The 14,968-nt window shown below is 41.7% G+C and overlaps 1 protein-coding gene across 2 annotated transcripts in view; it reads left to right on the forward strand.

Moving 5' to 3' along the window:
- The window catches only part of lzts2a (leucine zipper, putative tumor suppressor 2a), a 150,647-nt gene that overhangs the window by 56,952 nt on the left and 78,727 nt on the right, over positions 1–14,968 (forward strand). The window contains exon 1 of one of the 2 annotated variants that reach the window (XM_061910087.1): positions 4,882–5,113. The exons of the other annotated variant lie outside the window; for it this stretch is intronic. The gene's annotated coding sequence lies outside the window, so the exon portion shown is untranslated. Of the gene's footprint in view, positions 1–4,881; positions 5,114–14,968 lie in introns of those variants that run through there. 2 annotated transcript variants of the gene reach the window in all.

Consider the following 14,968-nt stretch of genomic DNA (forward strand, 5'->3'; position numbering starts at 1 on the left):
CAAGCTGGACTGGACCGTTAACACGGACCACTTGTACAGGAAAGAACGGAGCAGGCTGTACTTCCTGAGGAGACTCCACTCCTTCAACATTTGTAGAAAAAACTCTTGTTGATGTTGACTGCCAGCTAATCGATGCTAACATGCTACGCTAATCGATGCTAACATGCTATTTACCGGCGGTGCTAAAGCAGACATGGCACAGAGATGTATGGATAACCTGCAGATGCATTTGCAACGATAGTCAACGAAATCACAAAGGTGAGTTTTGTTGATGTTGACTGCCAGCTAATCGATGCTAACATGCTACGCTAATCGATGCTAACATGCTATTTACCGGCGGTACTAAAGCAGACATGGCACAGAGATGTATGGATAACCTGTAGATGCATTTGCAACTATATTACGTTTCCTTCCACCCACATTTAATGCGAAACAAACACTTACCAATCGACGGATTTAAGTTGCTCCAGTGTCAAAAGATGCGAAAGTCCTGATCGTTTGGTCCGCACATTTTACCGGCGATGCTAACGCAGCTATTCGGCCATGCTATGGCTATGAATTCGCTCAATAGCTTCAGTTTCTTCTTCAATACTTTCCTACTCCAACCATCTGTTTCAATACATGCGTAATCTGTTGAATCGCTTAAGTCGCTGAAATCCGAGTTTGAATCCGAGCTAATGTCGCTATATCTTGCTGTGGTATTCCCATTGTTTGTTTACATTGGCAGCACTGTGTGACGTCACAGGGAAATGGCCAGTGTCTTCGCAGAGAGCGAAAATAAGGCACTTTAAAGCTTTATTTAGGGATATTTCGAGACCGGTAAAATTTTGAAAAAAACTTCAAAAAATACAACAAGCCACTGGGAACTGATTTTTATTGTTTTTAACCCTTTTGAAGTTGTGATAATGTTCCCCTTTAAGCATTAAACACCTATTTACCTGCATCTACAAAGGAATTAGCTACCGGCTGCCACCTACTGATATGGAAGAGTATTACACGGTTACTCTGCCGAGCTCCAGACAGCACTGACATTCAACAACAACACATCATTTGCAGACTATAATTCAGGAGTAGGGAACCTATGGCTCTAGAGCCAATTGTGGCTCTTTTGATGACTGCATCTGGCTCTCAGATAAATCTCAGCTGACATTGCTTAACGCGATACTTTTGAATAATTTCGCTGGTAATCACAGTGCTAAAAATAACGTGCAAAATATAAAACATTCTCATGCATTTAAATCCATCCATCCATTTCCTACCGCACCTGTTCAAGAAGTCGCATTAATGGTAAGAAGTATTTTATGTCACAGGGTTGTTCTCCCAGGAAGGCAGACGGACTACTCGGACATGGCATTTAGGTAAAAACATGATTTAATTTAAACTACAAAAAGATGCAAACAAAAATCGCGAACAGTGGAGGCACAACTTGGGCTAAGGAACAAAGCTAACGCATAAACAGACTATGAACATAAATCAAACAAAACTTACTTGGCATGGCATGAAGCACGACACTATGGCAAGGCATGAAACAAGTCAGCACAGAGCAAGAAAAGATCACATTGACGCCAGGGCGACTGACTGGCAAAGACGAGCTTAAATACTGCCTCTGATTAGTGCTCAGGAAGCAGGTGAGCAGCATTTTGTCCACCAGAGACAGGTGGACAAAATGAGTAACAAAGGAAACAAGACAAGGGAGTGGAAAAAAACAGGAACTTATTGATTGATTGATTGATACTTTTATTAGTAGATTGCACAGTTCAGTACATATTCCGTACAATTGACCACTAAATGGTAACACCCCAATAAGTTTTTCAACTTGTTTAAGTCGGGGTCCACGTTAATCAATTCATGGTACAAATATATACTATCAACATAATACAGTCATCACACAAGTTAATCATCATAGTATGTACATTGAATTATTTACATTATTTACAATCCGGGGGGTGGGATGAGGAGCTTTGGTTGATATCAGAACTTCAGTCATCAACAATTGCATCAACAGAGAAATGTGGACATTGAAACAGTGTAGGTCTTATTTAGTAGGATATGTACAGCCAGCAGAGAACATAGTGAGTTCACATAGCATAAGAACAAGTATATACATTAGAAGTACATTTGAGTTGTTTATAATCCGGGGAGATGGGATGTGAATGGAGGAGGGTATTAGTAAAGTGTTGAAGTTGCCTGGAGGTGTTGTTTTAGAGCGCTTTTGAAGGAATATAGAGATGCACTTACTTTTATACCTGTTGGGAGTGCATTCCACATTGATGTGGCATAGAAAGAGAATGAGTTAAGACCTTTGTTGGATCGGAATCTGGGTTTAACGTGGTTTGTGGAGCTCCCCCTGGTGTTGTGGTTATGGCGGTAATTTGACATGTACTTCGGTATCAAGGAGGTGTAGCGGATTTTATAGACCAGGCTCAGTGCAAGTTGTTTGACTCTGTCCTCCACCCTGAGCCAGCCCACTTTGGAGAAGTGGGTTGGATTGAGGTGTGATCCGGGGTGGAGGTCTAAAAGTAACCGGACTAGCTTATTCTAGGATGTTTGGAGTCCAGATTTGAGGGTTTCGGAGGTGCTGGGGTACCAGGAGAAAGAGTCCAAAGGACAAACAGCACATGGCCAAACAAAAACATGATCAACAGATATGACATTTGATTTATTATTGGTTAGCTTCAGAATAACAGTGGTAATAAAAAGAATAAGAGACTTATTATACTCAAAAAATGTTGGTCTTACTTAAAAATGCACACATTTAGTTGTATTCAGTGTTAAATAATATAATATGGCTCTCACGGAAATACATTTTGAAATATTTGGCTTTCATGGCTAACCCTAAGAGGCGAAGGACTCGTGCTGGGGGGGAGTCTTTGTCATTGGGCCAGGAGATCAGGTGGAGACGCAGTGGAGACATAATGCCACTAGATGGTGCTGTTTCCTTTCATTCGAATAGCTTCAAATACCGTAGTATTTTGTGTTTCTTGAGTTATCCGTTGGGCTTCACGGTGGCGGAGGGGTTAGTGCGTCTGCCTCACAATGAGTGATCACACGTATTAACTCTTAAATAAACGTATTTGTGACGAGTGCTGTTGACAGTTTAACAATATCAATAGAAAATTTGAACTAGTTCCCTTTCTTTTATTTCATAAAATCACAAACTCTGTCGTAGGACACAATAACGTAACAATAAACGAGCTACTATCTGTTACTCTTTGAAATAATATTGGCCTTAAAGTCCTCCCGTGTCCAGGTACTTATTCTTTGAATTTGTAACAAAAACAAATGTTTTGAGAAAATAAAAATATCGATCTAATCACTCTAGCATCGATTGTATACTTTTATTACCTTTGGTGTCGACGTCACCAATTTATGGATCGATCAACCCTCTTACATGTGGCCTTTTGAAGCATTAATCGGCACTGGCGGTTTTATACTTTTTCAAGAAAGTCGGTCAATACCGATTGGTGGCATTTTCTTCCCCAGAAAATTTTGGTTGAATATTACATTTTAAAGTTCCACTGCAGTGTAGTGTACCAAATTTTCGGACTGTAATCCGCAACTTTTTTCGACCCTTTGGACTCTATGGCTTATAAAACGGTGCGGTGCGGCTAATTGATTGGTTCGTATTCACTAACGGCCATAAGGTTTTGTTTTCATCGAAAAGATTTCATATAACACAGACAGACACACTGAAAAGGTATGTTATTGTTTGTGCTATGGTGTCATCTTTTGGATGAGTTCGCTTACTGTAGTTGCAGTATTTCCTTGCCTTCCTGCCTTGAACCGGAAGTACAAGTGTGGTTCCATCTACTAGTCTTCCATAGCGTTCTACTAGTATGGTTTCTTCATTCATCACTCCAAGCAACGTTACAATCAATCAATCAATCATTCAACCAATCAAACTTTATTTATATAGCACTTTTTGGCAAACACAAAGGGCCGTACATAAATTTAAAAAAAAAAGAAAGAAGAGCGCTGATGACGAAGTTCCTGCAGTCCTGGGTTCAAATCCAGGCTCGGGATCTTTCTGTGTGGAGTTTGCATGTTCTCCCCGTGACTGCGTGGGTTCCCTCCGGGTACTCCGGCTTCCTCCCACTTCTAAAGACATGCACCTGGGGATAGGTTGATTGGCAACACTAAATTGGCCCTAGTGTGTGAATGTTGTCTGTCTATCTGTGTTGGCCCTGCGATGAGGTGGCGACTTGTCCAGGGTGTACGCCGCCTTCTGCCCGATTGTAGCTGAGATAAACGCCAGCGCCCCCCGCCACCCCAAAAGGGAATAAGCGGTAGAAAATGGATGGATGGATACTAGAACAAAACCAAACAAAGGGTACAAACAAAAAGCGCGCACGTGGGCGGATAACAAACAAAAAGGCCTAGCGTGGTCTATGCGTTACCTGCTGTCACCGGCCCTCGCTCACCTCTGGGAGTGTGGAAACGGTACAAAAACACGTTACGTAATTTAGCCCATGTGGGTTAATTGGACCCCCCCCCCACTCTCATCTCTCGCTTTCAGTTTCTGATGCAGCTGATGCTTGTTTGAAAATTTCACAAGAATGTGTCGGACGCTGATGATGAGCGGAGGGAAACGGGGTGGGGGGGGGGTGGGGAAGGGGGTGTTGCCTTAATGCCAAAAGGGGCCAATTTGCACTCATGCGTAGCCACAAAAATAAATAAAGAAACACAATCCTGTGCAGGAGTTTGCATGGAAAGAGAGGGTGGCCTAAGGAGCTAAAAAGAGAAGGGGAGTTGGGGGGTGGGGGGGATGTTAAAAGATGGAAACAAGAGGAAAGGGGGGTGCTGGTAGACAAAAGGGAGGGAGGGAGGGAGGGGTGTGGGAGGCGGTGCTAATGCAGACAAGCAGGGAGGGAAAGCAGAGAGGAGTGAGAGGAGGACAGGAGAGGAAAAGAAGGCGGGGGTGTCCGTTTTGGAAGTCCTCGTGTCAGGATATGAAGAAGTCTGGTAGAGGACGGCGGCACGGGACGAATGTTGGACAGCAGCGGGCAAGTGGTTGACCAACCTGGCCCGGACTGATCGTTTTCGGGTTTTTTTCCCCCCGCAAAAGAAGAGCGAGCGCCCCAAGAGGAGGCAGAGATGCAAGGCTCTCACTGGGGTGAGTCTTTTCAGAATGTAAAGTCTAAATGCCTTCTTTTTAAGTCAATACCCTGCTGTTTTTGCCTCATTTGCATGAAGTTGCTTTGGAAAAATGTGTGTTGATGAAGCCACAAATGGAGGGTAGATCTACTTGGACACTAAAGTTGCTTGGCAGGAGCACTCCCACATTCCCAGTGGACTTATCGGGAGCTGGAAGCCTAATTAAGATCTGATGTCTGTGATTACATTATGAATGTTGGGAAGTGAAAGCAATTGGATGGTTCGGTTGACTGCTTTTATAAATCTGTGGCCAGACCAAAGCTGGTCTTTTGTGTTTATGATATGGATTAAAGACCACACGCAAACTTTTTAAAGTCCTGACAACTGATAAGAACAGTGCGGTTTTGGGTTATTTGTTGACATGACAATGGTGTTTTGTAGCCTGAATACACAAACCTTCTGGGTCTGAGTTGAAACGTTGTTGTAGTTATCTAGCAAAGTAAAGTGTGCAACGCCGCTACTCAATACTTGCTTACATCGAGTTCTAAACTCACAAACGTATGCCAAATAAGTAGGGATGCACCGAAATGAAAATTTGTGGCCGAAGCCGAATAAAATTCAAACGCCGAATACCGAATAATGAATGCAGTTTTTCATAATTTTTTTAAAATTGCATAAATAGCCTAGAATAAATATTTAGACATGTTTTTCAAATAAAGTATTTTTTTCTTGAATATTGACATTTTTTTAATATTCCAGTAGCCTTTGCTTTTCAAAAAAAAAGCACAACATTTTTCATTTCTATTAGGCCTTCAAACAAAACATGCATTCCAAAAAAACAAATAAAGTGCATTAAAGTGGATAAACCCACAACAAATGAATTATTGTCCTTTTGGCCAAAGTCTGCTTAGCCACAGTAGATATGCTAATAATGTAAACAGAAGGCTCAAGTAAATCTCAATTAAGTGTGTGCTTGTAACCTCATACACTTATACAGGTAGCCTACACAACAGGCTAATAATGTAAGCGGTATAGCTCGATTGACTAGTAGATGGAACCACACTTGTACTTCCGGTTCAAGGCAGGAAGGCAAGGAAATACTGCAACTACAGTAAGCGAACTCATCCAAAAGATGACACCATAGCACAACCAATAACATACCTTATTGTTCGTGCATAGCTCGGTTGGTAGAGTGGCCGTGCCAGCAACTTGAGGGTTGCAGGTTCGATTCCCGCTTCAGCCATCCTAGTCACTGCTGTTGTGTCCTTGGGCAAGACACTTTACCCACCTGCTCCCAGTGCCACCCACACTGGTTTAAATGTAACTTAGATATTGGGTTTCACTATGTAAAGCGCTTTGAGTCACTAGAGAAAGGCGCTATATAAATATAATTCACTTCACTAAATCTCAATAAGTGTGTGCTTGTAACCTCATACACTTATACAGGTACACAACATATCCCAACGTCACCGCACGTTGGTTGATTGCGTCACCGCGTCAAAAAATGGCGTCACACGCCACTATTCGGCCTTGTTTTTAACCGAATGTGGCTTTTTTTTTGCCATATTCGGCCGAATATATTCGGTTACCGATTAATCGGTGCATCCCTACAAATAAGTGTATTCCAAGGTTGCTTTTGTCCAGGAGGACATGTACCTTGCGTTGTTGCATTGCGTGACATTGCCAACATTTTAACAGGTTCACGTAAAAAGCCATTGTTTTGACAGTATTGTCACCTGTATGTGAAACTTGTCAAAAACTAAAGTTTTTATCGCAAAAAACCTTAATGAACGTTTAAAGTTAAAGTACCAATAATTGTCACACACATACTAGATGTGGCGAAATGATTCCCTGCATTTGACCCATCACTCTTGATCAGTGCGGTTTTGTTGTTATTTGTTGACATGACAATGGTGTTTTGTAGCCTGAATACACAAACCTTCTGGGTCTGAGTTGAAACGTTGTTGTAGTTATCTAGCAAAGTAAAGTGTGCAACGCCGCTACTCAATACTTGCTTACATCGAGTTCCAAACTCACAAACGTATGCCAAATAAGTAGGGATGCAGTGAAATGAAAATTTGTGGCCGAAGCCGAAGCCGAATAATGAATGCAGTTTTTCATAATTTTTTTAATATTGCATAAATAGCCTAGAATAAATATTTAGACATGTTTTTCAAATAAAGTAATTTTTTATTGAATATTGACATTTTTTTAATATTCCAGTAGCCTTTGCCTTTCCAAAAAAAGCACAAAGTTTTTCATTTATATTAGGCCTTCAAACAAAACATGCATTCCAAAAAGAAAAAAAAAGTGCATTAAAGTGGATAAACCCACAACGAATGAATTATTGTCCTTTTGGCAAAAGTCTGCTTAGCCACAGTAGATATGCTAATAATGTAAACAGAAGGCTTAAGTAAATCTCAATAAGTGTGTGCTTGTAACCTCATACACTTATACAGGTAGCCTACACAACAGGCTAATAATGTAAGCGGTATAGCTCGATTGACTAGTAGATGGAACCACACTTGTACTTCCGGTTCAAGGCAGGAAGGCAAGGAAATACTGCAACTACAGTAAGCGAACTCATCCAAAAGATGACACCATAGCACAAACAATAACATACCTTATTGTTCGTGCATAGCTCGGTTGGTAGAGTGGCCGTGCCAGCAACTTGAGGGTTGCAGGTTCGATTCCCACTTCCGCCATCCTAGTCACTGCCGTTGTGTCCTTGGGCAAGACACTTTACCCACCTGCTCCCAGTGCCACCCACACTGGTTTAAATGTAACTTAGATATTGGGGTTTCACTATGTAAAGCGATTTGAGTCACTTGAGAAAGGCGCTATATAAATATAATTCACTTCACTAAATCTCAATAAGTGTGTGCTTGTAACCTCATACACTTATACAGGTACACAACATATCCCAACGTCACCGCACGTTGGTTGATTGCGTCACCGCGTCAAAAAATGGCGTCACACGCCACTATTCGGCCTTGTTTTTAACCGAATGTGGCTTTTTTTTTGCCATATTCGGCCGAATATATTCGGTTGCCGATTAATCGGTGCATCCCTACAAATAAGTGTATTCCAAGGTTGCTTTTGTCCAGGAGGACATGTACCTTGCGTTGTTGCATTGCGTGACATTGCCAACATTTTAACAGGTTCACGTAAAAAGCCATTGTTTTGACAGTATTGTCACCTGTATGTGAAACTTGTCAAAAACCAAAGTTTGTATCGCAAAAAACCTTAATGATCAGTTAAAGTTAAAGTACCAATAATTGTCACACACATACTAGATGTGGTGAAATGATTCTCTGCATTTGACCCATCACCCTTGGTCAGTGCGGTTTTGTTGTTATTTGTTGACATGACAATGGTGTTTTGTAGCCTGAATACACAAACCTTCTGGGTCTGAGTTGAAACGTTGTTGTAGTTATCTAGCAAAGTAAAGTGTGCAACGCCGCTACTCAATACTTGCTTACATCGAGTTCTAAACTCACAAACGTATGCCAAATAAGTAGGGATGCAGTGAAATGAAAATTTGTGGCCGAAGCCAAAGCCGAATAAAATTCAAACGCTTGGCCGAATACCGAATAATGAATGCAGTTTTTCATAATTTTTTTAAAATTGCATAAATAGCCTAGAAAAATATTTAGACATGTTTTTCAAATTAAGTAATTTTTTATTGAATATTGACATTTTTTTTAATATTCCAGTAGCCTTTGCTTTTCAAAAAAAGCACAAAGTTTTTCATTTATATTAGGCCTTCAAACAAAACATGCATTCCAAAAAAAAAAAATAAAGTGCATTAAAGTGGATAAACCCACAACAAATGAATTATTGTCCTTTTGGCAAAAGTCTGCTTAGCCACAGTAGATATGCTAATAATGTAAACAGAAGGCTCAAGTAAATCTCAATAAGTGTGTGCTTGTAACCTCATACACTTATACAGGTAGCCTACACAACAGGCTAATAATGTAAGCGGTATAGCTCGGTTGTCTAGTAGATGGAACCACACTTCAATCAATCAATCAATGTTTACTTATATAGCCCTAAATCACTAGTGTCTCAAAGGGCTGCACAAACCACCACGACATCCTCGGTAGGCCCACATAAGGGCAAGGAAAACTCACACCCAGTGGGACATTGGTGACAATAATGACCCAGTGGGACGTCGGTGACAATGATGACTATGAGAACCTTAGAGAGGAGGAAAGCAATGGATGTCGAGCGGGTCTAACATGATACTGTGAAAGTTCAATCCACAATGGATACAACACAGTCGCGGGAGTCCAGTCCAAAGAGGATCCAAGACACAGCAGCGAGAGTCCCGTTCACAGCGGAGCCAGCAGGAAACCATCCCAAGCGTAGGCGGACCAGCAGCGCAGAGATGTCCCCAGCCGATACACAGGCAAGCAGTACATGGCCACCGGATCGGACTGGACCCCCTCCACACGGGAGAGTGGGACATAGAAGAAAAAGAAAAGAAACGGCAGATCAACTGGTCTAAAAAGGGAGTCTATTTAAAGGCTAGAGTATACAAATGAGTTTTAAGGTGAGACTTAAATGCTTCTACTGAGGTGGCATCGCGAACTGTTACCGGGAGGGTATTCCAGAGTACTGGAGCCCGAACGGAAAATGCTCTATAGCCCGCAGACTTTTTTTGGGCTTTGGGAATCACTAATAAGCCGGAATCCTTTGAACGCAGATTTCTTGCCGGGACATATGGTACAATACAATCGGCAAGATAAGATGGAGCTAGACCGTGTAGTATTTTATACGTAAGTAGTAAAACCTTAAAGTCACATCTTAAGTGCACAGGAAGCCAGTGCAGGTGAGCCAGTACAGGCGTAATGTGATCAAACTTTCTTGTTCTTGTCAAAAGTCTAGCAGCCGCATTTTGTACCAACTGTAATCTTTTAATGCTAGACATGGGGAGACCCGAAAATAATACGTTACAGTAGTCGAGGCGAGACGTAACAAACGCATGGATAATGATCTCAGCGTCTTTAGTGGACAGAATGGAGCGAATTTTAGCGATGTTACGGAGATGAAAGAAGGCCGTTTTAGTAACGCTTTTAATGTGTGCCTCAAAGGAGAGAGTTGGGTCGAAGATAATACCCAGATTCTTTACCGTGTCGCCTTGTTTAATTGTTTGGTTGTCAAATGTTAGAGTTGTATTATTAAATAGAGTTCGGTGTCTAGCAGGACCGATAATCAGCATTTCCGTTTTTTTGGCGTTGAGTTGCAAAAAGTTAGCGGACATCCATTGTTTAATTTCATTAAGACACGCCTCCAGCTGACTACAATCCGGCATGTTGGTCAGCTTTAGGGGCATGTAGAGTTGGGTGTCATCAGCATAACAGTGAAAGCTAACACCGTATTTGCGTATGATGTCACCTAGCGGCAGCATGTAGATGCTGAAGAGTGCAGGGCCAAGGACCGAACCTGGGGAATTCCACACGTTACCTTAACGTAGTCCGAGGTCACATTGTTATGGGAGACACACTGCATCCTATCAGTAAGATAAGAGTTAAACCAAGACAGGGCTAAGTCTGACATACCAATTCGTGTTTTGATACGTTCTAATAAAATATTATGATCGACGGTATCGAAAGCAGCGCTAAGATCGAGGAGCAGCAACATAGATGACGCATCAGAATCCATCGTTAGCAATAGATCATTAGTCATTTTTGCGAGGGCTGTCTCCGTCGAGTGATTTGCCCTGAAACCGGATTGAAAGGTTTCACATAGATTGTTAGACGCTAAGTGTTCATTTAACTGCTCCGCAACAATTTTTTCAAGGATTTTTGAAATAAAGGGAAGGTGAGACACCGGTCGGTAATTTACCATGAGGTCAGGATCGAGGTTAGGTCTTTTAAGAAGAGGATGAATAACCGCTTTTTTGAATGCTAGGGGAACAGTGCCCGAGGAGAGTGATAAGTTTATAATATTTAGCACTGATGGACCTAATAATACAAAGAGTTCCTTGATCAGTTTCCCAGGAAGAGGGTCAAGTAAACATGTTGTCTGTTTTATTCCCTTAACACGTTGTAACAATTCCTCTAATGTTATTTCCTCAAAACGAGAGAAACTATTTTGGAGGGCAGTATCCGCCGTATATGCAATCGTGTCAGTGTTAATAGAACCCCGTTGTAGCTGGGACGCATTGTCTTTAATCTCCTTTCTAATGACTTCAATTTTCTTACTAAAGAATTGCATAAAGTCATCAGCTGAGTGGGTTAAGCTACTGGAAGGAGTCCCTTGTTGGGTTAGCGATGCTACCGTACTAAACAAAAATTTAGGATCGTTTTTATTACGGTGGATGAGATTTGAGTAATAATTAGCTTTAGCTAAGGTAAGCATGCGTTTATAAGTTATTAAACCATCACTCCATGCTTGATGGTGCACCTCAAGTTTAGTCGTGCGCCATTTGCGTTCCAGCTTTCTGCATAATAATTTCTGAGCTCTAGTTTCTTCTGTAAACCACGGGGTGCGCTTTTTTGGAGCCTTTTTTAACTTTAGCGGTGCTATGTTATCAATGGTTTCGCGCAGGGCGTCGTTAAAGTTGTTAGTGAGGTTGTCAATAGAGCCCACATACTTTGGGAATGGTGCCATTACCGAGGGCAGTAGGTCCGCAAGAGTTGTCGTTGTGGCTGTATTAATGTTGCGGCTGCTATAGCAGTTATTATTATTATTAGTTTGACGAACATGCGTCTGAACCTCGAATTTTATAAGGTAATGATCGGACAATACTTTAGTATACGGGAGTATCGTAACTTTGGAAACGGTGATGCCCCTGACAAGCACTAGGTCTATCGTATTACCGTTGCGATGCGTGGGTTCATTTATTATTTGTGTGAGACCACAGCTATCAATTACAGTCTGGAGCGCTACGCACGGTGGGTCCGATGGGGTATTCATATGGATATTAAAGTCCCCCATTATGATTATATTATCGGCGTGTGTCACTAGATCAGCAACGAACTCTGAGAATTCATTAATAAAGTCCGAATAGGGCCCTGGGGGGCGGTAGATAACAGCCAGGTGTAGAGGCAGCGGTGTGACAGACCTCATAGTAAGCACCTCAAACGATTTATATTTATTATTTATGTTAGGACTAAGGTTAAAGTTTTCGTTGTATATTAGTGCGACCCCCCCACCCCTTTTGAGCGGACGGGCAATATGCGCATGTGTAAAGTTAGGAGGACATGCCTCATTTAGCGCAAAAAAGTCGTTTGGTTTAAGCCAGGTTTCGCTGAGACCGATGACGTTAAGATTGTTGTCTCTGATAATATCATTAACTAACAACGTTTTGGGAGACAATGATCTTATGTTTAAAAAACCTACATTATAGGTAGTGGGCTGTTTTAGGGAGTTTTTGATCAAATTATCCGTAGTAGCAATATTAATAATGTTGTGTTTATTATGCCCAGTGCATTTAGTATAGTTACGACCATATCTAGGAATTGATACGACAGGAATTTTCCGATTGTTTGATTGTTGCTTTGATAAACTGCACGCATCATGGTTAGCCACCTCAGTAACGGGGATTTTCCGATTGTTTGTTTGTTGCTTTGATAAACTGCACGCATCATGGTTAGCCACCTCAGTAACGGGGATTTTCCGATTGTTTGTTTGTTGCTTTGATAAACTGCACGCATCATAGTTAGCCACCTCAGTAAAACACATGTCCAACTCTGAAACACTCAAAGCAGACACAACTTGTTCTAATTTAACAGACTCCTTACCCAGACCAGTAGTCGCGCATTTTCCATCTAAATCCGTCTTCGGGATGGAGGAAAGTGGTGTTCTGTGGGGATTAGCCTTCTGCTTTGTTTTTAGCCCCGCTCGGCATCCGCGTTTCCGATCACACCGCTGGCGTCTGCTCCGTAGACGGCCCCCGCTGCTACTAGACTCCCCTGCTTCACAGGCCGCTGGATGTAGCCGCCGATGTAATCCCATGCTAGTTAGCAAGTCTAGCACGCAAGTGTCTATCGGTCCAAAACGGCCCGATGTGTCCACATCCAGAAGTGTCTGGCGGTCGTACGTGATCACGGAGTGACCACGATGTGAGCCAGCCATAAAGTTTGTGGAATTGTCCGGTATTTCTGCCAAATGTTCCATCTTTAGCAGCAGCTCCTCGAGAGCGCAGCCCGTCCGGGCGCCGCCATCTTGTGATACACTTGTACTTCCGGTTCAAGGCAGGAAGGCAAGGAAATACTGCAACTACAGTAAGCGAACTCATCCAAAAGATGACACCATAGCACAAACAATAACATACCTTATTGTTCGTGCATAGCTCGGTTGGTAGAGTGGCCGTGCCAGCAACTTGAGGGTTGCAGGTTCGATTCCCGCTTCCGCCATCCTAGTCACTGCCGTTGTGTCCTTGGGCAAGACACTTTACCCACCTGCTCCCAGTGCCACCCACAGTGGTTTAAATGTAACTTAGATATTGGGTTTCACTATGTAAAGCGCTTTGAGTCACTTGAGAAAGGCGCTATATAAATATAATTCACGTCACTAAAGCTCAATAAGTGTGTGCTTGTAACCTCATACACTTATACAGGTACACAACATATCCCAACGTCACCGCACGTTGGTTGATTGCGTCACCGCGTCCAAAAATTGCGTCACACGCCACTATTCGGCCTTGTTTTTAACTCATTCCACCGAAGGCCGAATGTGGCTTTTTTTTGCCATATTCGGCCGAATATATTCGGTTACCGATTAATCGGTGCATCCCTACAAATAAGTGTATTCCAAGGTTGCTTTTGTCCAGGAGGACATGTACCTTGCGTTGTTGCATTGCGTGACATTGCCAACATTTTAACAGGTTCACGTAAAAAGCCATTGTTTTGACAGTATTGTCACCTGTATGTGAAACTTGTCAAAAACTAAAGTTTTTATCGCAAAAAACTTAAAGTTAAAGTACCAATAATTGTCACACACATATTAGATGTGGCGAAATTATTCTTTGCATTTGACCCATCACCCTTGGTCAGTGCGGTTTTGGGTTATTTGTTGACATGACAATGGTGTTTTGTAGCCTGAATACACAAACCTTCTGGGTCTGAGTTGAAACGGTGTTGTAGTTATCTAGCAAAGTAAAGTGTGCAACGCCGCTACTCAATACTTGCTTACATCGAGTTCTAAACTCACAAACGTATGCCAAATAAGTAGGGATGCAGTGAAATGAAAATTTGTGGCCGAAGCCGAATAAAATTTAAACGCTTGGCCGAAGGCCGAATAATGAATGCAGTTTTTCATAATTTTTAAAAATTGCACAAATAGCCTAGAATAAATATTTAGACATGTTTTTCAAATAAAGTATTTTTTTATTGAATATTGACATTTTTTAAATATTCCAGTAGCCTTTGCTTTTCAAAAAAAAGCACAAAGTTTTTCATTTATATTAGGCCTTCAAACAAAACATGCATTCCAAAAAAAAAAATAAAGTGCATTAAAGTGGATAAACCCACAACAAATGAATTATTGTCCTTTTGCAAAAGTCTGCTTAGCCACAGTAGATATGCTAATAATGTAAACAGAAGGCTCAAGTAAATCTCAATAAGTGTGTGCTTGTAACCTCATACACTTATACAGGTACACAACATATCCCAACGTCACTGCACGTTGGTTGATTGCGTCACACGCCACTATTCGACCTTGTTTTTAACCGAATGTGGCTTTTTTTTCCATATTCGGCCGAATATATTCGGTTACCGATTAATCGGTGCATCCCTACAAATAAGTGTATTCCAAGGTTGCTTTTGTCCAGGAGGACATGTACCTTGCGTTGTTGCATTGCGTGACATTGCCAACATTTTAACAGGTTCACGTAAAAAGCCATTGTTTTGACAGTATTGTCACC

The sequence above is a fragment of the Nerophis ophidion genome, linkage group LG09 (assembly GCF_033978795.1).
Source record: "Nerophis ophidion isolate RoL-2023_Sa linkage group LG09, RoL_Noph_v1.0, whole genome shotgun sequence".
NCBI lineage: Eukaryota > Metazoa > Chordata > Actinopteri > Syngnathiformes > Syngnathidae > Nerophis > Nerophis ophidion.